Raw genomic sequence first — 24,332 nt, 5'->3', positions numbered from 1 at the left:
AAGAGCCGACAGAGATGAAACTTCACTCAAGCCTTAAATGGCAAATCAAACCAACCTGTGGCCAAATCCACCATTATTGACCTTCAAATCCAGCATTAGACTTTAATTTATCATAATACAAAAGCAAGTTTAGATTTCAGTAGTTAACACTCAAATATAGGTAGCATGTTCTTGACAATGAGATATATTGGTTGAGATCCAACTAAACATATGAAATCAACTACAATTCTAGTCACAAAATTGCTATGGAGACCATCTATCCTTAACATGCAAATCCATAACAGGTTTTAAGTCTTAAACATATCAAAACTAACATCCATTCACGTTCAAAATAGAACAAACAGTCAGTTTACATAATCACAGCAAATAACTTTAAAGAATAACCAACATTTCATTGCAAATCAAAACAGAGGTACATGTGTGAGATGTGTACCTAAACTCATAAACAAACTGAACTTTTGCCAAATAAAGGGCTAAGAAAACCAACACGAGATGAATTTAGCAAGATCAACAGCAGGAAACAGAAGAACAGCCTCAAGTCTTAGCTAAACAACGGAGTGACATTAACAGATTTTTTCAACAACTCTATGCAATTTTGAAGAAAACAGAAGTTGAATAGCAAATCAAAACAGAGAAAACACCTTGATGAAAATCTTAAAGTAAATTATTTCCAAATGTAGCCACTTAAAATTCCCAAATCAATCCTAATTTTTGCAAGATTGACCTACTTACTATTTTCTAACATTTAATTAATTAATTAACTTAGCACTAATGAAAGGAAATTATTAATTTAAAACTAAAAATTTAAAAATAAAAACATGACCATTGTATTTTTTGTGATTTTCGTTTGATAAATGCATTTAATTAATGCAATTAAATCCTACATGCAATTAAGATCTAAAATGCTATGAGACGGAGAATTGAACATTTTTTTATGGTGTATTCTATGATTTTAAGATATTAAATATGCAAAAAAAATGCAACTAAATGCAAACAAACAATTAAAAAGAAATTCCTAGAAATTGTATAAAAATAAAAAATAATTAGAAAATTTTATTTTTTGTGAATTTTGTGGGAATATTTTCGTAGGGTCAAAATTACGTGCTCACAGCTGTCCCTCTTTGCTCGGAAACATGAAGAGTTTTTGGGCAAAGATAAAGTGAGCAATTACGAGCAACTTTTGCCCGTTTGACGCTCCATGAGAAGCATTTGGAAAATGTTTGACCGAACCTTGCTTCTGAGGTTGCCTACATATCCTTGGCTATAAAGGAATTATGTCAGTGTAGTTCTGGAGGTTTTGGTAACTGGGACTACCGGGAAACTGTGATTTCACTGATGTTGCTGCTGTTACTGCTTACTGAACTCCTTATTACACCATAATCAAAAATGAAAAAGAAACTAAACAAGCTTGTCACCTATGAGTTAGAAGATTCCTATATATGAGTATTCTGAAACTTGGTCTTAAGTCTTAGCTGGTTCTTCACGCAGACTCTGATCTGAACCTTGATGTTTGCTAGCTGCAGGTGCTAGTTTATTCTTCTATGATTTCTTCTAATCGAAATCGGACATGTAATGCTCATGACTTCAATCATGTCTTGAGTAATCCACATCCTTTCTTCCGCTTCTGCATTTTGGATTTACTTAACTTTTCTTTTCTTTACTTTAGGTTGAGATTTCTTCTTTTGGTAATCTAGAACCCCGTGCCTTCGAGGTAAAACCTGCTCAGACACCAAAATAAAATAAATGAACGAAATTTTCTGCCCCAATTTTCATTAGAAAACTTTTGTGAATTATTCGTAACAAAAACTCTATACTACTTCATTATTGAAAGCAATAAAAAGATCAGGATTGGTACACCTTAGGAAAACATGAATTCTTTAGGATGGCGTATCCTTCATTTAAGATCAACTCGACTAGGGAGTAGAGACCCTATGTCTAAAATAAAATTAACTAGGGAGTGGAGACCCTATGTTGGAAAAGAGATTAGGGAGTGGAGACCCTATATCTAAAATAAAATCAACTAGGGAGTGTAGACCCTATGTTGGAAAAAAATGACTAGGGAGTGGAGATCCTTTATCTAAAATAAAATCAACTAGGGAGTGGAGACTCTATATTGGAAAAGAAGACTAGGTAGTGGAGACCATATATCTACAATAAAATCAACTAGGGAGTGGAGACCCTTTGTTGGAAAAGAGACTAGGGAGTGGAGACCTTATGTATAAAAATAAAAATCAACTAGGGAGTGAGCACCCTATGTCTAAAAATAAAAATTAACTAGGGAGTGGAGACCCTATATCTAAAATAACATCAACTAGGGAGTGTAGACCCTATGTTGGAAAAAAACGACTAGGGAGTGGAGACTCTTTGTCTAAAGTAAAATCAACTAGGGATTGAAGACCTTATGTTGGAAAATAGGACTAGGTGGTGGAGACCCTATGTCTAAAATAAAATCAACTAGGGAGTGGAGACCCTATGTTCAAAAAAAGACTAGGGAGTGGAGACCCTATGTCTAAAAATAAAAATCAACTAGGGAATGGAGACCCTATGTCTAAAATAAAAATTAATTAGGGAGTGGAGACCCTATGTCTAAAAATAAAAATCAACTAGGGAGTGGAGACCCTATATTAGAAATGCAGCTAGGGATTGGTGTACCCTATACTACTATGATTTTGAATATTCTTTCTTTTCTTTCTTTTTTATATATATATATATATATATATATATATATATATATATATATATATATATATATATATATATATATATATATATATATATATGAGTAAATATATGAGTAAATGCGGGAAAGAATTTGACGAAGACTTCCCTTTTGGAGTTGTAGCTGCTGCAGAACTGCTTCTAGCCCCCGCACAGTTTCTTTTTGGTTGCACCTGCTCTTGCTAGGTTGCTTTTAGATTGCATATGTTTCTTGTTTTTCAAACAAAGAGCAATTTTTCAGTTAGAAACGGTGGTTGGTTTTGTTGCCTTGAGTGTTTCAGTCACTTGATCTCAGTCTGCTTCTTTGATGATAATTTCACCTGCAACTGGTTATTTTCTAAATACCGATTGCATTTTTGGCCCCGGAAAACCTTTGTCTTTTCCATAACTTTACCATGACGGTTGGTCATGTGGGACTTAACCTTTTTCAACTTTATTTTGCCTTTATAGGCCTTTCACTTCTTTCTTCCAATTTAGCTTTGGAGCATTTAGGAATCTTTGGCTTTTGGGATTTTTCCAAGACGGTTAGCTACGTGGGACTCAACCTTTCCAACTTCATTTTGCCCTTGTAAGAGCTTTCATTTGATTTCCTTCTTTCGAGAGTTTCTGATTTCGAAACATCAGCCACCATGGCCAGTCGGGGTCGACTTGATGCCCCTGCCGAGGCTAGGTGCCTCTTGAATATCAGCTTGTGGCAAATGAAAGTCCTATAAATCAGTCTTGTCGTCCCTTCTTTGCCTTAGTTTTGGAACATAGTTAGACTGAAAGGGATTCAAGGAAAAACAAATAATGAAATAGACAATGAATTTAGACAAGAAGTATCCCTTTCGGGGAAAGGAAAGAAGGACTTATCTGGAGTATCTGTGGACTTCAATGAACATGACATAGCTTTTTGGACTGGATGTCTGATCTGTATAAACCGTCTGACTCTCAAAAATTAATCACAACTTTTGCCTCGAAACCGAGAAACCTTGCCCAGGACTGTCAATACCAATGGCTGTAAAGATCCCCTTTTTGGTCAGTAGTGCCCTTTGCGAATTTTCACCAGCTGACCTATTTTATTTCTCTTCTCACCATCGCCTTATAGTGCCCTTTGCGGGTTTTCACTAACAAGACTCTCTCATTCTCATTTTCTCTGCTCGACATCGCCCTATGGTGCCCGTGAGAGTTTTCACCAATAAGACTCTCTCGTTTTATTTCTCTCATTTTGGTTGCATCAGATCCAAGTGACTGTATCCTCCAATTCTTTGAACATTCTCGTTGATTGATCGGAAAGACTTGAAAAGAATTTGGGTAAAAAGGATTTGGATTGAATTATAACTTTGGAACCTTTCACGCAAAATCATCGCCGAATCATTGTAACATCTGCCCCAATTTCAACTTTTTGGAGAAATGCAGATTTTTATTTTAGTGTGACTGAACCCGCGAGAGAGGTTGCCTACGTATCCTTTCGGAATCAAGTCGAACGTAGTTCAAATGAACTTTGTTTTGATTTTTTTTGTTTTTTCTTTTCTTTTGCTTCTTTTTCTTTTCATTTTTTCATCTTTTTTTTAAAAATAATAACTTCCAAGGTTTGCTTGAAGGGGATGGAAAGGGGAACTGGCTTGATGGGTTTGCAAAGGGTTGGTAATGTTTGGATAGCGAGAAAGAATGCCTTCGTCATCTGTTGCGACCAAACACACTCACGCAAGTATACGCGGTCGTCAAGTAATAAAGTGACTAAAAGTCGGATGTCGAACCCACGAGGACTTATGATTAACTATTAACTAAATTAGACTATCCTAATTATCTAAACAAGAATTAAACCTAAAAATATTTTATTCTAAACTAATTAAATAAGAAAATATAAATAATGAACTTTGAACAGAGAAAGAGCAGATTTTTATGATATCAATGTAAGGAAAACGATCTAGGGTTATGGGCTATCTAATAATCCTATTGTATTCTTCAATTGAATTGACCGACTAATTTATCTAGCTTATTGGTTGACAGGGTTAATATTGCTCATAAGAATCTGTCGAGTTCTTACTCGCCTATTCAAGCTAACCTAACGCCTATATGTCTATGGAGTTAGAATCAACAAGAACGCATTTATAATTCCTGTAAATCAACCAAGCAAGGCAATTAGGTATATGTCTATCCTAACCACGAATCCGTTCCCCGATGCCCGAGTTCAAGAACTTGCCCTACTCAATCCTATATGCAATATAGAATTCCCACTTTCGAGTTCAATTCTAGATTCGTAGATAATATTCAATTGGTGATCAAGCAATTAAATAATTAAGCGCAAGATTGAATAAATAAACTAATATGATAAATCAAGAAGTCAAAATCAATATCCGAATAACAATAGTCATGAAAGAACCACAACCCTAGAACGTGAAGTTTAGCTCCATATAGACATGGTAGCCAAACAACAAATCATACAAAGAAACATAAAAATTACTAAGTTTGGTGGGAGAAAGATGGAACTTGATGAATTCCGGCCTCCACAGCTTTGTCGTGGCTTTTTTTCCTCTTCCCAATATGTTAGATAACCTAAAGGAGGCGTTTTTGGCTTATATATTGCGTACAAAAGTCGTGGGCCAAAGCTCTCCTATTCCTAGTCCAAATCGGCTTCAGGGATTGATGCTAGGGTGGATGCAACGCATCCACCTCGTCCTCCATTTCAATTTTGCCTGCGAAGGTGGATGCGACGCATCCACCTTGTCCTCTATTTCTCAGCTTTGCATGCGAGGGTGGATGCGACGCATCCACCCCTAGTTCCTCCATCTCAGCTTTGCCCAGGTGCGGATGCTATGGCGGATGCTATGGGCTGACTTCACTGCTAAGGGTGCGCGAACTGATCTTTTTCTAGATTGGATGCGACGCATCCAATCTCTCTTCCTCTACCTAGAGCACCTTTTCTTCATATTTTTGCACTCCAAACACCCTAATTCACCACACACAACTCAATTAGTCATAAAACCAATAATTAAACCATGTTGGGCATTTTAAAGATCAAATAACATCAAGAAGCGGTTAAAACATGGGTAAAGTAACATCAACACATATCGAAATATGCCAAACATCACTACCCCACACTTAAACCTTTGTTCGTCCTCGAACAAACCATCCTATAGTAGACAAAACAAAATTAAGCTCTTATCATTCAAAGCACACTGCACCTATGACCGTGGTTATTTGTCACAACTAGGCTCTAGAATATGCATCATATGCACTTACCTTTACTTGTGTCATTCTTTTAAAAATATTCAAACAAAGACAACATGCTCACAACAATCCTAACCTCAAAAACCGACTCAATGTCACTATGCACTCATGGCTTGAACACCCAACATCACATAGAGAAGTCTAATAACGTTACCTATCCCTCGTGAAACCATGTGCCCTCACAACAAGAACAAGAGAGCGAGTTCAATCCACACATTCGAATCTCATGATCAAATATATTTTAATGACTCACATATATCAAAGAAAATCGCTCACTCTCACAAAGAAGTCACATGCATGCAATTGGTACCATATGCTTGCCTTTAATGTAAATCTCTACTAATGTAAGCTCGCTCGATCTAAAATCAATTAGGACTTTTTCATGGTTGTAATGTGGGCTAAGGGACGGGTAGGATATATTTAAGGAATAGTGACTCAACCTCCTAAGCACTTTAACACATCATCAAATAACTTAAGCGCAAATTCTTCAACACCACTTCAATTTCACAAATAATATCACCCCAACAATATTTCCTCTTTCTTTAAGCACTACTTTAATTCATACCCACTAGCAAGAACAAGACAACAATTTATTCATCTATATTTTTCTTTCTTTTTTTTTTTTTAATTTCCGCTAGTGGTGTATTATTTTACAAAATAAGTGCACCCTTCTTTCTTTCATTGGTTCCACTCAAAAGTCACCCCACACTTAGTCCCTTCTTACTTCTTTTAGCGCTCATCTAACAATTAAAGTGTTTTAAGAGGTAAAAGGATCAAAACAATGTCAATTAAGAATAAAAAGAGTATAGGCTTGTAATGTGGGTACCAAATAAAAGGCCTACAGGCTCAAAAGGGTTAACTAGGGATAAATTTTATTTATGATAAGCAATAAGCTCAAAAAGATCAAAGAAAGCCTAAAATCATTTTTCAAACCGAGCATCACCTAAAATTTCGCTTCAACTCACATACCGGGCAAGTTCTAGACACAAGTACAATACATGGACAACACAAAAAAAAATCTCACCACACATGGCACATGACTCACTAAGGACGGTCACATTCCGACTCTCAAACAAATGTAAATATTCACGGAGCCACGAGATATTGAGCATTAAGCGCAAAGTGAACACAAGTCAAGAAAACGAGAAATAGGTGCCACAAAACATGCTATCCAATTTATAAAGGATTCATGATCAATTTTAAAACATAGTAAAGGCACTACACATGCCAAAGTCTTAATACGCTACTATCAAACAAGTCAAAAGCCCCTAGGAATCTCATATTTCTTCCTCCATTTATTTTCTAAACTCTAATCTATTCTCAAAGAAAAATATTTACCCGGTTCAAACTACATCCCATGGAAAAGAACCGAGGCACAAAGAAAAACCACAAGGGATTATTTCTACAAAAAAAAACATATTTTTGGATTTTTTTTTGTTTAGACTTTAATCCCTCAAGAAAATTATCTAGGAGATCCATCGTCGGGAAAAGTCCAAAAAATAAATTTTCAATTTTTTTCTCAATTGTTTTCTATTTTTTTTTTTAATCTTTTTTTAATTACTACTACTACTATACTACACCATTAATTCTACTAACTATGCTATTAAAAATAAGAAGCTAGCTAACAATAAAAAGATAAGAAACTAACAATATACTAATATAATACTATAGAAAGAATAGAGAATCTTCCACCCCCCACTTAAAAGAGTGCAGTGTCCTCAATGCACAAATAAAGTAAAAATAACAACAAGGGTGGACAAGAAACTCCCTGAAAGACCAAAGGCCGAAGCAATAGCAGCTCACGGGGTACTCAGATTTCTCCCATGGATGGTCCTTTTGTGGGCACCCCACACTTAGTCCTCACCATCTAGCTCGCTTTTGCACTCTTCTAATGGCTTTGCTTCCTATGCTCATAATCCTACAAAACAAAAATAAATACTACAAAATAATAAAAATAAAATAAAATAAAAAGTAAACAAAAATAAAAGAAAGCAGTAACGCTGGGTTGCCTCCCAACAAGCGCCTGATTTAACGTAGCGGCACGACGTGAACCACTTTTTGCCTCCACCTCGAACTTATGAATTGAGCCCCTAACATGGCATCCAGTTTGCGGCTATGCTCCAGTGGTGGGGCTACAAAGATAACCAGGCCAAGTAATAAATTTTTCACTCTACACTTCTCGGCCTTTAGATGAGGAATGTATTTTTTGCTTTTTGGCATGACAAATTCAAAAATATAGGCATCATGTTCCTCTTCCATTGACTCCTCCAAAGGCTTAGATGACTCGATTTCCATGTCATCATCCAAATACAATGTCGAAAAATGTTTAGAATGAGGACCAACACGCCCCAACTTTAGAATTGTATTACTATTTATATCCTCATATGTGCACACATTAGAGTCTTCAAATATAACATTATCTGCTACCTCGCATGGCTCTAGTGTACTTTTCTCAACATGGGCATCATCAACAGAAATATGCTCGAATGATTGGCTCTCCACTTTTAGCTCCTCAATTTGGCGTATAAGCTCCTTTTCAGCTTCTGACAACTCATTACTATTTTGTTGGGCGATAGACGCAACAACCTTTGCATTTAATTTATCTTGCAAGTCGTGAATAGTAGTGACAAATTTATAGATCCCTTGTCCCAGTTTAGATCTTCCCTCTATAAAGTGTCTCATCCCATCAGTAAGTTCCTCATGTTGAGCTTCATATATTTCTAACTTTTCAGCCTGTTCTGCCAGCCAAGTTTGGCTCAAAATCTCCTCTTTTTCAAAAATTTTCTCTTGCTGGTACTCGCTCTCTTCATTCAATTCTTCCATATTGGCCTTCATTCTTGTGATTGCTGCCCTCATTCTTTTCATATCTTTTTTGAGTTCATCCTGTTGCTCTGCTACTTGCCTCAGAATATCCCTAATATATGCATCAGGCTCCATATCCTGCACTTCATTGCCCCTATCAAACTCAGAAATATCATTAGAAAGATCATAATAAGGGCTCAGAGAAGGATGAACAAAATTAGGACAACCATCCCAATGGCCATCTTGACCACCACACATATTACAAATATTCCACTCAAAGGATTGAGATTGTGCGCACAACTCGCTCCTGGGAACATTCTGACAATTTTTCCACCAGTGGGGTCCTCCACAATATGGACAAGGATCATCAAAATAAGAATAACCATCATTCGAACAATTTTTATTCCAAGACGCCATGCTAAAATAAATAAAAAATACTAACTAAAATAAAATAATAAAAAAAACATGAATAGATAAAAAAAATGTCTAATCTAGAAAAATAGCAAATTTCTAAGTCCCCGGCAACGGCGCCAAAAACTTGTTGCGACCAAACACACTCACGCAAGTATACGCGGTCGTCAAGTAATAAAGTGACTAAAAGTCGGATGTCGAACCCACGAGGACTTATGATTAACTATTAACTAAATTAGACTATCCTAATTATCTAAACAAGAATTAAACCTAAAAATATTTTATTCTAAACTAATTAAATAAGAAAATATAAATAATAAACTTTGAACAGAGAAAGAGCAGATTTTTATGATATCAATGTAATGAAAACGATCTAGGGTTATGGGCTATCTAATAATCCTATTGTATTCTTCAATTGAATTGACCGACTAATTTATCTAGCTTATTGGTTGACAGGGTTAATATTGCTCATAAGAATCTGTCGAGTTCTTACTCGCCTATTCAAGCTAACCTAACGCCTATATGTCTATGGAGTTAGAATCAACAAGAACGCATTTATAATTCCTGTAAATCAACCAAGCAAGGCAATTAGGTATATGTCTATCCTAACCACGAATCCGTTCCCCGATGCCCGAGTTCAAGAACTTGCCCTACTCAATCCTATATGCAATATAGAATTCCCACTTTCGAGTTCAATTCTAGATTCGTAGATAATATTCAATTGGTGATCAAGCAATTAAATAATTAAGCGCAAGATTGAATAAATAAACTAATATGATAAATCAAGAAGTCAAAATCAATATCCGAATAACAATAGTCATGAAAGAACCACAACCCTAGAACGTGAAGTTTAGCTCCATATAGACATGGTAGCCAAATAACAAATCATACAAAGAAACATAAAAATTACTAAGTTTGGTGGGAGAAAGATGGAACTTGATGAATTCCGGCCTCCACAGCTTTGTCGTGGCTTTTTTTCCTCTTCCCAATATGTTAGATAACCTAAAGGAGGCGTTTTTGGCTTATATATTGCGTACAAAAGTCGTGGGCCAAAGCTCTCCTATTCCTAGTCCAAATCGGCTTCAGGGATTGATGCTAGGGTGGATGCGACGCATCCACCTTGTCCTCTATTTCTCAGCTTTGCATGCGAGGGTGGATGCGACGCATCCACCCCTAGTTCCTCCATCTCAGCTTTGCCCAGGTGCGGATGCTATGGCGGATGCTATGGGCTGACTTCACTGCTAAGGGTGCGCGAACTGATCTTTTTCTAGATTGGATGCGACGCATCCAATCTCTCTTCCTCTACCTAGAGCACCTTTTCTTCATATTTTTGCACTCCAAACACCCTAATTCACCACACACAACTCAATTAGTCATAAAACCAATAATTAAACCATGTTGGGCATTTTAAAGATCAAATAACATCAAGAAGCGGTTAAAACATGGGTAAAGTAACATCAACACATATCGAAATATGCCAAACATCATCATCCTTATCGGAGCTTGTTAAAACTATGACAATGGTCAAACGTAATACCTTTTGGCCACATCTGCATTGACGGCTGTCTCGGGGTCATTTCCCTCGATATCTCCCAAATACAGTGCTCCCTTTGGCAACACTCTTCTTATAATATACAGACCTTTCCAATTGGAGAAAAATTTCCTTTGGCTTCTTCATGATGTAGGAGAATACATCTCAGAACGCATTACCCCACTTCAAATTTTCTGGGCCGCACTCTTGTTGTAGGCACGGGCCATTCTTTATTGATACAACTGCCCGTGGCAGACTGCGGCCATCCGCTTTTCGTCAATCATAGTCAACTATTCCAACTGGTCTTGACCTATTCATCATCCTCGATCTCGGTTTCAGCAATGATCCGAAGAGAGGGAATCTCAACTTCTGTGGGTATTACAGTTTCATTGCCATAAACCAATAAGTAGGGGGTGGCCTCAACTAACGTGCCCATGGTTGTACGATATCCCAATAGTGCAAAAGGCAGCTTTTCATGCCATTGTCTGGAACCCTGAATCATTTTCCTGAGGATTTTCTTGATATTCTTGTTTGCAGCTTCAACGACACCATTAGCTTTGGGCCGAAAAGGGGTAGAATTACGATGCGTAATTTTAAATTGTTTACATACCTCCCTCATTAAGTGGCTATTCAGATTTGCAGTGTTGTTTGTAATGATAGTTTTAGGAATAACAAAAAAATAAATAATGTTGTAATGCACGAACTCCACCAATGCTTTCTTGGTGACAGCTTTGAAAGTGATTGCTTCGACCCACTTTGTGAAATAATCAATGGCAACCAAAATGAATTTGTGCCCATTTGAAGCTTTTGGCTCGATTGGCCCAATAACATCCATGCCCCAAGCAACGAATGGCCAAGGCGCTGATATAGGATGTAGCTCTAAAGGTGGTGCATGAATCAGGTCACCGTGTATCTGGCACTGATGGCATTTCCGGACAAAACTGAAATAATCGTTTTCCATGGTCATCCAGTAATAACCACCCCGGAGGATTTTCTTTGCAAGGACATACCCGTTCATGTGAGGCCCACATACTCTCGAATGCACTTCATTCATGATCTTTTCAGCTTCTCAAGAATCTACACACCCCAAAAGATTCAGATTTGGAGTTCTTTTGTATAGGGCCTCTCCACTTAGAAAGAAACTGCTTGCAAGCATTCTGATACTTTTATTTTGATCTCCATTGGCCTGCTCGGGATATTCTTTTGTTTTCAAAAACCTTTTGATATCATGATACCATGGCTGAACATATGGCTCCATTTCAATTGCGTTACAAAAACTATGCCTTTCTCGAACTTGGATTTCTAGCAGGTCAATATGAAGTTTACCCGGGTACGGCAACATTGAGGCCAAAGTAGCTAGTGCATCAGCTAGCTCATTGTTGAATCAAGGAATATACCTGAACTCGACGGACTTGAACCATTTGTTAAGATCCTTCACATGTTGCATGTACGAGATGCGTTTTATTTCTCGAGTTTCCCACTCACCCTGGGCTTGCCGAATAATCAAATCAGAATCCCCCATGATTAATAATTACTCCACATCCATATCAACTGCAATATTCATGCCCATGATGCATGCTTGATACTTAGCAGTATTGTTTGCACGTAAGAACCAAAGCCGGGTTGTGGCCGGATAGTGTTGACCTGTGGGCAAAATCAAAATTGCTTTGATCCCGATGATTTTTGCATTTACAGCCCCATCAAAGAGCATTTTCCAGGCACTGGTGTTCTCTAGAATTACTTCAACCGAGCTTACTTCCTCGTCTGGAAAATAAGTGCTTAATGGTTGGTATTGATCATCGACCGGATTCTCAGCTAGATGATCCGCCAAGGCTTGGGCTTTCATCGCCGTGCGAGTGACATAGACAATGTCAAACTCGGTGAGCAGGATCTGCCATTTTGCTAACCTTCATGTAGGCATCGGCTTCTGGAATATATATTTCAAACGATCCATCCTGGTTATGAGATATGTGGTGTAAGCCAACAGATAATGTCTGAGCTTCTGGGCGACCCAAGTTATGGCGTAACAAGTTCTTTCCAACAAAGTGTATTTGGCTTCATAACTGGTGAACTTCTTGCTCAGATAATATATGGCTTGCTCTCTCTTCCCGGTGACATCGTGTTTCCCCAGGACATAACCAAAAGAATTCTCCAGGACTGTCAGATATAAGAACAAAGGTCTTCCCGGCTCGGGTGGCACCAGTACTGGCGGATTTGACAGGTACTCTTTGATTTTTTCAAAGGCTTCTTGGCACTCCTCTATCCATTTTATTGCCGCATATTTCTTTAATAACTTGAATATGGGCTCACAAGTGGTAGTAAGTTGAGCGATGAATCTGTTGATGTAATTCAGCCTCCCTAGCAGACTCATGACCTCTTTCTTACTCTTTGGAGGTGGCAAATCCTAAATAGACTTTATCTTTATTGGATATAATTCAATACCCCTTCGGCTGACTATAAACCCCAGGAGCTTCCCAGAAGGAACTCCAAATACATATTTAGCTGACGCTCAAAGAATTTCCTCAGATCTTGCACATGGCCTTCTTGCGTTCTGGATTTAATGATCACATCATCCACATATACCTCAATTTCTTGGTGCATCATATCATGGAAAATGGCGGACAAAGCTCTCATGTAGGTTGCCCCGGCATTTTTCAGAATAAATGGCATGACCCTGTAACAGTAAGTGCCCCAAGGTGTGGTGAAAGCAGTCTTTTCTGCATCTTCTTCGTCCATCAGAACCTGGTGATACCTAGTATAACAATCCACGAAAGACTGTATCTCATGTTTAGTACAGTTGTTAATAAGAATGTGGATGTTTGGCAATGGAAAGTTGTCCTTGGGACTCGTTTTGTTCAAATCCTGGTAATCAACACACACTCGGGTTTTTCCATCCTTCTTCGGCACTGGAACCACCTTAGCCAGCCATGTGGTATATCAGATCACTCGGATCACACCAGCTTTCAGTTGTTTAGTGACTTCTTCCTTAATCTTTTCACTAATGTCGATTTTGAACTTTCTTTGCTTCTGTTGGTCGGGTGGATAACTAGGATAGGTAAGTAATTTATGTACCACCAAATCAATGCTCAGCCCTGGCATATCATCATAGGACCATTCAAACACGTCTTTGAATTCAAACAACAGTTGGATCAAGGCAGCGCTAGTTCTTTCATCAGCGTGAATGCTTATCATGGTTTCTCGGATCTCTTCTGGACTGCCCAAATTAACTGGCTTGGTTTCAGTTAAGTTTGGCTTAGGCTAATTCTCAAATTGTTCTAATTCTCGATTTTTATCCCTAAAAGCCTTATCTTCATCACATTCTAGTTCTCGATTCATTATTTCAATGTTAGACAACATTTTAAGATCTGGGCATGAAGTCTGCAAGCATGTCATGTTATTTAAGTTTGCATTATTAGAACTAAAAAGAAAAAGATAAGAAAATAGCAAAATCAGAATAAAGAAAAGAGACATCTATAGACGATGAAATATTGATTCCATTTCATTGAACTGAAGATATGAGGGTTTGCATCAAAATCAAAAGACAATAAAGTAAAAACATTTGAGTTACACACTGAAATAACTCGTAATGTATAAGAGATGGCAAGGCTGGACTACTGGGACTCCCGTCTGACAGGGAATGGGGTAGATTTTCAATTCTGAACCTTGAAATCCGGCCCCATATACTGCACTTTGGCGTTGCTCGTGCCTTCTCCTGGCTAGACCATGTGGGACTCATATAGCATTTGTTTCAAGGCTTCAAAAATATCATCGATTTCTTCGGCCATGAAGGCCTCTTCTTTTTTTTCTTCTTCCACATATTTTGGTTTGACAAATGATTGGGCGAGATGTGGAATGGGCTGGGACAGGACCCACCCTTTTTCTTTGCGCTTATCATCCTATTTTTTGTCGGTCTCTGTAGCTCATAAACCCACACCGAAAAACTTCTCACTGGCGATTAAAGTAATAGGCTCTGTGATTCCCAGCAGAGATACACAAGCCCCTTTCCATACTTGTACCTATGTCTAGTCATTTAAGTGCAGACCATGACCGAAGCATTAGACAAGCAAGGTTGAGGTAGTGGGTCCCCTTCTTTATATTGGTCGACGACCACAATTTCGAAGGCTTGGTATATTGTATGCTCACTACCTTCCCTAGCTTCAAGACATAGGACTAAAGGGTCCCGGTAGATAGATTGCTCATCCTCTCCATCGACAATAATTTCTTGATTTTCATATTCAAACTTAACCATTTGGTGAAGAGTGGAGGGAACAGCTCCAGCAGCATGAATCCATGGTCTATATAGTAGGAAATTGTATGAGGTTTCCAAGTCCAAAACCTGGAAGGTCACCTCAAAATCCACAGGGCCAATAGTCAGAATCAGATCAATTTCCCCTATTGTGTCTCGCTTGCCCTCATCAAAAGCTCTCACACAGACGCTGTTAGCCCGGATTCTTTCCGTCCGAATCTCCATTCTCTGGAGTATTGAGAGAGGGCAAATATCAACCCTGGAACCACCATCTAACATCACTCTCTTCACATAATAGCACTCGCATTTGACAGTCAAGTGGAGGGCTTTGTTGTGGGCGGCTCCCTCTAGGGGAAAATCATCGCGACTGAAGGAAATCCTATTGACCTCAAAGAATCTTTCTTCAATTCTCTCCAATTGCTCAACAGAAGTATCAATCTGGACATATGCTTCATTCAGTGTTTTTAGGAGCACTTTCTCGTGTTCATCCGAACTCTGCAGCAGAGATAAGAGTGAGACCTGGGAAGGAATCTTCTGGAGTTGGTCAACAATTGCATATTCTGAAGTTTTCATCTTTCTGAAGAACTCTTCTACTTCCTCATTGCTTACAGGCTTCTTGGATAACAACCGTTTATCCCTGTTCAGTTTGGACTTCTTTAACTCTTCTGGATATGGTACTTCCTAGACTGATTCATTTCATTCACTTCTCCTATGACATTTTCCCCCTTGTATGTAACCACGGCTCTGTTGTAGTTCTAGGGGTCTGCCGTGGGATCTTTCATAGGACTCTATGGTGCGCAGCTAATAACCATGGGCTCAGTCAACCTTAGTGAACTTACCGGCCCCCCGTGCTACATAAGTCCCCTTTGGCACATACAATCTTGGCACATTCAACATAGTGAGGCGGTGCCACGGCATAGGCTCCATCTTGGTGTGGATAATAGTGTTGTGGGGTTCTTGGAGGCATGCAAGAGTGATCAAATGATCGGCAGAGCCCTCTTGAACCTGAAGCCATCATTGCTCCCTCCTCCCTCTTTTTACAATTAGCCAAACCCCCTAAACAGTTCTGGATGGCTTGGTAAGTATATTTCAAGGCAACTTGACTCAATATCTGGCTAGTTTTCAGGCCGTTCTCTACCATTTCCCCGATTTTGATTGCCTCAACAATCAGTTTGCCCATAGCGGACATCATATTCTGAAAATAATGTTACACCATGTGCGTCCCAAGGTGACATAATGAATATGAGACTTGTTAATCATGATTTAAATTATTTTAAAGTCATAATATGGCTATATATGATATTTGGATAGAAAATATGAAGTTTAGGAAAAATCAGATTAAAGTTGCGAAAAAATAGACTAAGGATTTGCCTTGTAACAGATCTTTTTAAAAAATAGATTTCGTGTTCTATATGAGGTCTTTTTGGTACATATTATATACCAAATTGAAGGTCTTGGAATGTAATTTCCAACTCTCTTAACTGTACATTCATATGACACCCGGATAAAAAGTTATAAGCGTTGGAAAAGGACCAATGCTAGGGTGCCAAGTAGCAACTTTTGACTTTTCAAACAAAATGGATATTTATATCCTTATCTCGTTTCTTTATTCGATTTTCCAAAACAAAAAACCAAATAAGACCCCTAACTTTACTCTTAAGCTCTCTGCAAGAGATTCAAACAAGATTATTATCCCGGGTACGGAATGAAGAAACGATAACACTAAAACAATCCCTGTGACGTAAGTATCGCTATATCGCTTCTCTTTTTCTTTGTATTTTGAGTTTTTGAAGGTAATTCATAGTTAATAAAATGTGTAATTTCTGTATTTAAGTTTTTAAATATCAAGGAAAGTTGATAAATTCGTTTCCTAATAGTTAGAACTCACGGGACGGTAATCGAAAGCCGTGAGTTCGAGTTATTCACTTGTAGCAGACTATTTTGTGGATTGTTTTGTGTTGCTATTGGGATGCGTGTTTTACTACTATTTTGTGGATTTTTGGAGGAGTAAGGTTTTGGAGAAACACCACATAAATACAGGGTGGTGGGCTGGTCATTCCTCGTAACATTTTCGGGTTGTTTGACACTACTACGATGGTCGTTTTGTGTATGAAGAGATTGGGGTATGTTGGGATATTTTGTAGTATTTTGTGGTGTATATAAGGTTGGAAAATAATGTATAGATGTTGATATTGTTGTTTTTGGTGTTATCTTGAATTTGAAGAAAGTAAGGATTATAGGGGAGATGCTGCCCGTTTTAATACAAAATAAATTTGTCGTTCGTTGTGCAATAGTTGTACCTTTAGTAACTTAATGATAGTATTATTATTGTTGTTGTAGATTAAGGTACGAAGAGGCGAGTTCAACTTGGTGATTGGAAATATTTTGATAAGGTATGTTAAGGCTATCCCTCCTTTCCTTTTGGCATGATCCGTACAATACAAACGAAATGACCAAATGCACAACTTTCATAAATGACTCTATTCATTAAGTATTAGAGATGCCTACGTTCTTGATTCCCCATGTGAATTATTATTATATCTTCTGTTCATGGGTCTCAGAAAAATACGTAATTGATAAAGTTTATCCGAAAGGTATATTGATCTTATTAATGTATTTCTTATACATTTCATTCATTTATACATGTACATTGGCCCATGACCAGATGGCATTATATACGTGTATATTATATGTATATGGGATATGAGAAAAGGTTTCGGCGTTATATACGCACCACCACCTGATTAGCTGGTATACATTGATGATTTCGCCCATAGTGGCTGAGATGGATATGATGGGATGCCCTTAGAGGCTTGATGATGTTATGTGCACATATACTTATGCATGGCATGGAATTTATACGCACATACATAACATTATAAATATTTGCATGATTCACAGAGTTATTCAGACTTACAAGTTGAGTTCCTTACTCCATGTTTTTTTCATGTCTTACATACTCGGTACTTTATTTGTACTAACGTCCCTTTTGCATGGGGACACTGCGTTTCATGCCCGCAGGTCCCGATAGACAGGTTCAGAGTTCTCCTAGTAGGCTATTAGCTCAACAGAAGGTGCTTGTGCACTCCACTTGCTCCGGAGTTGCCTATTTAGTCAGTATGATTTGAATATGTATTGATTGGTATGACGGGGCCCTGTTCCTACCTTTATGACATTTATGTACTCTTAGAGGCTTGTAGATAGATGACACATATATGGATACTTGTATGGCCTTATCGGCCTATGTCTTGAGTATACAAATGATTATGTTGGCCTTATAGGCTCGTATGTCACATGTATAAGTTTCTATATCATGTTGGGTAGTACTATATCAAGTATTCCCTTATGTTTTGTTCTAGTAATCTCATGACGGCCTTTTCTGTTCATTTACCCATGATAGTATGATAAGAATGATATGTTATGTTGGTACTCGGTTGAGTTAGGCATCGGGTGCCCTTCGTGGCCCTACGGTTTGAGTCGTGACAGAAGTGGTAGCAGAGCAGTTCTTGTCATAGGGAGTCTACAAGCCGTGTCTAGTAGAGTCTTGTTTATGGGTGTGTTGTGCACCATACTTATAAGCAGGAGGCTACAGGGCATTTAGGACTGTCACTCTTTCTTCTTACTCTAGATCGTGTGGTAGAGCTCAGTTGTAAGAAATTCAAACTCCTACATTCTATTTTATCCGTTATACAATGACATATATATCTAGAAAGACAGTTTGTAAGAGATTGAATGTGGTTGTGGAAGAGTTGAGTCAGAGGAACTCGATTTTGCATCATGCTTATGATGAGTAAATGTAAGGCCTTCAGTAGATTATGTGTGTATTACGACGCGTGAGCTTCTTGATAAGGAGCCCTAAGGCATGAATATCTATCTACCCCTATGGTAAAAACCAACTAGAGAATCAGAAGGTAGATACATGTTTCAACAAGTAAAAGAAGCTAGGTGAAGAAGGATACGAGGTACCCAGTTAGTGAAGATTATCTGTATTTACAATTCAGGCAGAGAAATATAAGCATTCTGAGTTACTTTCAACAATAACAAAGATATATTCACTTGACAACACCCATTTCAGTTATGCCCTGTGGGAGCTAACAAATATAATTTAAGAGAAGTATGGCATATTAGCATCCAACTGGGGTTAGAGTAGCCCAAAATTGTGGATGGATTGTTATCATTAGCTCACATTTCCGAGGGGTATTGCAAACGTGGTAATGGTTCTCCTTGTGAGACACCCAGATGGTGCACTCTAGAATAGTACAATCAGATATGAATACTAGAATGTTCAGAAATTTTAGAAGATTGGCATTGGAATCCTAGAAGGGATAAATATTTAAATATTTACCTTTGTATGGCTCTCGTCCCTAGTAAAGAGAGAGTGTTAGGTGACCCGAAGAGCCAATGAGTTGAATCAAGGGGGCTAAAAGTGAAAGAATGTTTTGAAGAAGTTTTCATAATAAGGTGATAGACAGAAATATTAGCCGGCGAATAAGAAGAAAGTAAATGAAGCATTATGAGTAAGATGTGATAAATGGATGATAACGGTAAATCAAAATATGACAGGACTATAGATTCTATAGTCAAGTGAAGGAAAAGACAAGAAGTTACAGGCCTTGAGACAATAAAAGAGTATAAGCCATACAGTCATGTCCCCATTTTGAGAAATGAGTTGGTGACTCATACGTGATTACCAGAAGGAAAAGTTAGACCCCCGGAGTAATAGAAATTAGTATGGGCTAGTGAATAAAATAAACTGAATATGAATTCGGGACTGAAGGATTTGATAATAGTTGACATCGTGAGAATTTCAGAGATCGCGTTTCGGAGATAATTTAATGGACAACAGAAGAATAGCCTTTAAAGGTCATTCAGGAAGACGCTTCCTTAAACAAGCGCTGCGAGCAGAGTTAAGCTTAAGGGACTAAGTGTGGCAGTTACACTAGATGTCACCTTCGTGCGTAAGAAATTCAGTTATCCCTGGTACAAAAGGGTTGCCACAAGGTAAGTAAAAGTCCGTGAAGATGTGAAAAGACGCCAAATATGAAGAAGTTTAATGTTTATAGGTAAATCTTCATAGCAATAAATGTTAGTACTCCCTAAAGGGGGAAGCTGGTGTGATATCGTATTAAGTCGGAGTTATGTGATGCATGTAACTATGGAATAGTAAAGGAAGAATGTGGTAGAAAGGCTAAAGGAATGAGATTGCATTTATTCAGATCTTGCGGATATGATACGACTTCAAAACATTATGTAAGCATGATGACGGGGAGAAGCAATAAGGGTTCCATCACTAGATGTTAGATAAATAAGTAAAAATGAACACTGGATACATAAGGAGCCAGTGTGTGAGGTAAGTTAAGACAAAGGATATAACCTAAGAGAAATTACGCAGAATATAGATATGAGAATGGACTAACGTGTAGTTAGTAGTTGATTCAGGAAGCGCCTAGCCATGGCTAAACAAGAGAATACAGACAAATCAACAAGTTGTACAAGATAAACATAGTGAAACCCAACATAGGGAATTCAGTCTCGCAAATATGATGACATCGTAATCCTTGAGAAATTTTCAGATAGGAGTTGGGGTTGTTAAAGGTACCGTATAAGTGTTACGAAAATAAAAAAAATGGTGCCACTGAGAAGACAGTCAAAACTTCAGTTCAGAATCAACCTTATGAGCACAAGGGCACGGAGGTAAGTAATTAAGGATAATTATAGGTGAGTAAGAACATCAAAAATTCTTTCGGGTATACAATGTAATAAGCTCGCATCTTTACAGGAGTCAAAAGGTCTCTCTTAAGTACTACAAAGAAAGACTAGCTGAGGGAATAAGGAAGAAGGCTTCAACTTAAGCATAGTGACATAAGGAAGAAATGGTCTTGTAACAACAGTCTCACAACAACATTGTATGCACTCCATAAGAAAGTGGCACCTATCGTGGCTAATGAACGGGAAAAAAAATCAAAAGATGATATTTGAGATCATATGAGTTACATGAAATTCTAGTATTTGTGGGCAATGATATAAGCCATGTATTCATGCAACAAGTGGCAGAACGACCATGAAAAGTAATTGCATATGTTTAAAGACAACTAAGAAAGCACGAGAAGAATTATCCGACCCATGATTTAGAGTTAGCCGCGATGATTCATGCACTAAAGTTGTGGAGAAACTATTTATATGGCATTCATGTTGATATCTATACGGATCATAAGAGCCTTCAATATATCTTCAATCAAAAGGCATTGAATTTACGCCAAAGGAGATGGTTGGAGCTACTGAAAGACTATGACGTTGATATTTTATACCATCCGGGGAAGGAGAATGTAGTAGCCGACGCCCTCAGCCGTAGATCTATGGGTATCCTGTCATATTTTATAGCTAGAGAAGTGTGGGATAGCCCATGAGATTCATCAGCTAGCTAGTCTTGGAGTTCGATTACTGGACTCAGGTATGGCTGTCCAACGGGACGGGACGTCCCGTCCCGTCTCGGTCCCGTCCCGCGTCCCGTCCCGTCCCGTCCCATCCCACTTAATTTTAAACGGGATGGCCCCATGTTAAACGGTACACGGGATGGGACGGGATGGCCATTTCGTCCCGTTTATCCCGTCCCATTTCGTCCCGTTTCGTCCCGTCCCGTCCCTCCCGTCATGCCCGTCCCGTCTGTCCCGTCCCGTCCCGTCCCATCCCGCCTGTCCCGTCCCGTCCTGCGTCCCTTTTTTTTTTAAATTATATCCGTTGGGCAACGGCTATAATTGCAAAAATAGCCGTTCCCAACGGCCAAAAACGGCCATATTTGGCCCCCACTCCCACCAAAACACCCCCTACCCCCAATCCTTCTTCATTTCTTCCCACAAAAATAAATTATTCTCTCTCAAATCCCTTTCATTCTATCTATATTATTCTCTCAATTTTCTCGCAATCAAGTGATAAGTTTCAAGTATTTGGACAAATATTTGGAGCGACTTTCAAGCTTCAAATTAATTTATCAAGTATTTGGAGCAATAGTTTGGGCAATTTCTTCAAGTTTCAATATTTAATCACGGTGCACTCGTTCCATCTCCTAATTTTAATATATATTTTTTGCGCATTATTTTAGTGCTTAATTTTTGTATTTACTTTACGTGTTCTATTTTCGTATTTCATTTGTGTTTTTAATTTTTTGTGTTAACTTTTTAAATTTAATTTCGTATTTAAATTATGGCACCTAAAAAGTATTTTTTCCCTATTCCCCAAGTTTATTTAATTTCTACTGTATTTAACCCATCTTTAAAATTAAGAGGTGCAAAGGGACTTGTTCGTAAAATTTATGAGAATTTAGCAATTCAAGAAAATGAACAACCATCTCTCGAAGAATGCCAAGCAAACATATATTCTTATGTTAGATCAATGTTTGATAAATATAAATCTATGAAAACAACAGGTGGTGAAACTGCTCCTTCTACTTCTAAGTCTAGAGTAGAAGTTCTATGGGAAGATATGGATGATATAACAGGTTTTGATTCCTCTATTGATGATGAACTTGATTCTTATCTTAATCAAGGATTGGAAAGTATTAAAGACGAAGAAGGCAACGAACAACTTTTGGCATGGTGGAGGGAGCGTGGCAAGGCTTTTCCAACACTTTCCATAATGACCCGAGATATCCTTGCTATTCAAGCATCATCAGTAGCATCGGAGAGTGCTTTTAGCGTGGCAAGATTTCAAATCGGAGATCATAGACATTCATTAGCGGAGGACAGCCTAGAGATTTCCGTATTATTCAGAGATTGGATTAATTCAGAAAGAAGAAATCTTGGTTTTGAAAAATTAAACACTAGGGAAGAAGAAGAATACAATGAGATACTTAGCACTGGGAGCTATGACGGCATGGAACTCATGGAACATCAATCAACATTGCCAATTCCAGAACAATGTCCGAGAGAAATTATAGATAAGTTACAACGAAGTTATATAGGAGCTTACAAATATTAGTATGATAATTTTTTATTGGCTACTAAGAGGCCTAGTTCAAAGTTCAAACAAAACCCTTCCTAGAAGGTGGCTGCATAGATTAGGTGCTCTTCAAAAGAATTATATTTGTATGTGAGATTTGAAAGTTCTACTAATAAAATAAAAGGCTCTAAGCGTTGAATTTGTTTTATGAATTCTCTTACACTCGAAATTATATTAAATAAATTATAACTCTATTATATATTTATAATTGCTAGAATATTTTATTACAAGTCTTTTGTTTTAATATTTTATAATTCTTTACTTAGTTTCCTATTTTTCGTTTAATTTTTAAATTTATTGAATAAGTCAAAAAACTAGATGTTGCAAACTTTAAAAACTTAGTCATTGCCAAAAGAATATCCGTTGTCAAATTCAATGCTTAAATAATTTTTTTAAAAATGGCACTTAAGGCCCGCAAACCCGTCCTGTCCCGTCCCATCTCGTTTGTTAGCGGGATGGGATGGGCCTACCATCCGTCCCGTCCCGTTCTGTCCCGTCCCGTCCCGTTTGTTAGCGGGACGGGATGGGCCTACCGTTTCATCCCGTTTGTCCCGTACCATTTCATCCCGTCCCGCCACCATCCCGGCTAAATGTCGTCCCGTCCCGTCCCATCCCGTTAATTTTGTCCCGTCCCATTGGACAGCCATAGACTCAGGTAATACCGGAGTTACTATTCAGGACATGGCAACATCCTCTTTAGTAACTGAAGTGAAGGAACGCCAGTATGAGGATCCTGTGCTAGCTCATTACATAGATACATCCCATCAAAAGGAGAATATACCATTTGAGATTACAGGAGATGGAGTCCTCAGATATCGAGGTCATTTATGTGTTCTAATGTGGCAGGGTTGCGCCATTAGGTTATGGGAGAAGCTCACTATTCTTGTTATTCTATTTATCCAGGAACGACGAATATGTATCATGATATCAAGGGAATATAGTGGTGGGACAAAATGAAGAAGGATATAGCAGAGTTTGTTGCTCAGTGCCCTAATTGTCAGCAGGTTAAGATTGAGCATCAGAAACCCTATGGATTATTACAGGCTATAGAGATTCCGACTTGGAAATGGAAGTGATTTATATGGATTTCATAATAGGCTTACCTCGTACCCAACGTAAGTTCGATGCTATATGGGTTATTGTCGATAGACTTACAAAAGCAGCCCATTTTTTGTCTGTATGGACTACTTACTCAGCAGAGGATTATGCAAGGCTTTACATTAGGGAGATAGTGCGACTTCATGGTGTCCCTATATCTATTATCTCAGATAGAGGTGCTCAGTTTACAGCTAATTTCTGGAGTTCCTTCCAAAAAGGATTGGGAACTCAGGTAAGTCTTAGTATAATATTTCATCCCTAGACAGACGGTCAGGCTGAACGTACTATTCAGATACTGGAGGATATGCTACGGGCTTG

This window comes from Nicotiana tomentosiformis, chromosome 7, assembly GCF_000390325.3.
Source record: "Nicotiana tomentosiformis chromosome 7, ASM39032v3, whole genome shotgun sequence".
NCBI classification, from domain to species: Eukaryota; Viridiplantae; Streptophyta; class Magnoliopsida; order Solanales; family Solanaceae; genus Nicotiana; species Nicotiana tomentosiformis.
The sequence above is the reverse complement of the archived record's forward strand: the minus strand, read 5'-3'. Positions refer to the sequence as shown.